The sequence below is a fragment of the Limulus polyphemus genome, unplaced genomic scaffold (genome assembly GCF_000517525.1).
Source record: "Limulus polyphemus unplaced genomic scaffold, Limulus_polyphemus-2.1.2 Scaffold1221, whole genome shotgun sequence".
Taxonomy (NCBI): Eukaryota; Metazoa; Arthropoda; class Merostomata; order Xiphosura; family Limulidae; genus Limulus; species Limulus polyphemus.
In genome coordinates, this window is record NW_013666831.1 from 281,788 (window position 1) to 283,116 (window position 1,329).

General features: G+C 44.2%; 1 protein-coding gene across 1 annotated transcript in view; it reads left to right on the forward strand.

Annotated features, from left to right (window-relative positions):
• LOC106462671 overlaps positions 1 to 1,329 on the forward strand; it is a 285,178-nt gene that overhangs the window by 258,558 nt on the left and 25,291 nt on the right. The window lies entirely within an intron of this gene.

Sequence of the window (1,329 nt, forward strand, 5' to 3'; positions counted from 1 at the left end):
TGAAATGGAACCAGGTATATATATTAAATCAAAGCAGGAGAAAGACAAATAATTGATTTTCTACAAGCAAGTGTTTTGCGCCCTGCTTGGGAGAAGGTGTCTAGTCTAAGCCCTGTGACAAAGAACTATTGGGCACAGTGGGACCAGTTGAAGCTTGAAGATTGTATTCTTCTCCTGGCAAACGGTTATACTGAGAAAGTTACGGGAAGTTGTGCTGCATCAATCCCATGATACTTTAACAGGAGGACATCTCGGAGTTAAGAAGACATTGAGTCACCTACGACAGAGATTTTACTGGATAGGTATGAGGTAAGATGTGGAAGAATGGTGCAGAACATGCAGTACATGTTGTACTAAAAGGGGACTCAAGCATAAGGGACGTGCTCGAATGAAGTTATATCAAGTTGGTGCACCAATGGAAAGAGTAGCCGTCGACATTGCTGGTCCTCTGCCCCAAACTCGTGCTGGAAACAAGTACATTTGTGTGGTGATGGATTATTTCACCAAGTGGCCTGAGGCATATGCAATACCAAATCAGGAAGCTACAACTGTAACTTCGGCTATTAGAGGTTTCTTCTTCAGATTTGGTATGCCATATGAACTGCATTCAGATCAAGGCCGTAACTTTGAATCAGCTGTGTTCCATGAATACTGCAAGTTTTTTGGCATCCGAAAGACCAGGACAACGCTACTTCACCCACAGTCTGATGGGATGGTAGAAAAGTACAACTGGACATTGGGACAGGAATTGGCAAAGTTTTGTAATAGCCGTCTTACTCCCTCCACTGTTGATGGCCTATAGAACAGCAGAGCATGAAGCCACTGGATACACTCCAGCAAAGTTGATGTGTGGTCGGGAACTTAGGTTGCCAGTGGATCTGTTAATAGGACGTCCACCTTATGAAGAGTTTCCTGAAAATGTGTCAGAGTTTGTGAAAGTGTTATCGGAAAGGATGGATGATATTCATCATCAAGTGCGTTCAAACTTGAAAACGTCTGCTGATTCAATAAAGTTATCTACTGAAGTCAGCTTTGTACCAGGAGACAAGGTGTGGTTGTATACTACCAGGAAGACCAAAGGGAAAACTCCTAAGTTGTCTTCTCCATGCGAAGGCCCATATGACATAGTGGATCGTCTCTCAGACGTGACTGTGGTCGGCGAGGTAAGCCAAAAGTGGTGCATGCCAACAGGCGTTGGCGCTATCGCAGTCCAGGACATTTCAGTTGGGATGAAGTGAACAACGGAACAAATGACACTGCTGAAGACGTGTCACCTGAAAAAGCCACTGTCGAAGAAGAAACTCTACTCAGTTTTGAGAAGGGAAACAG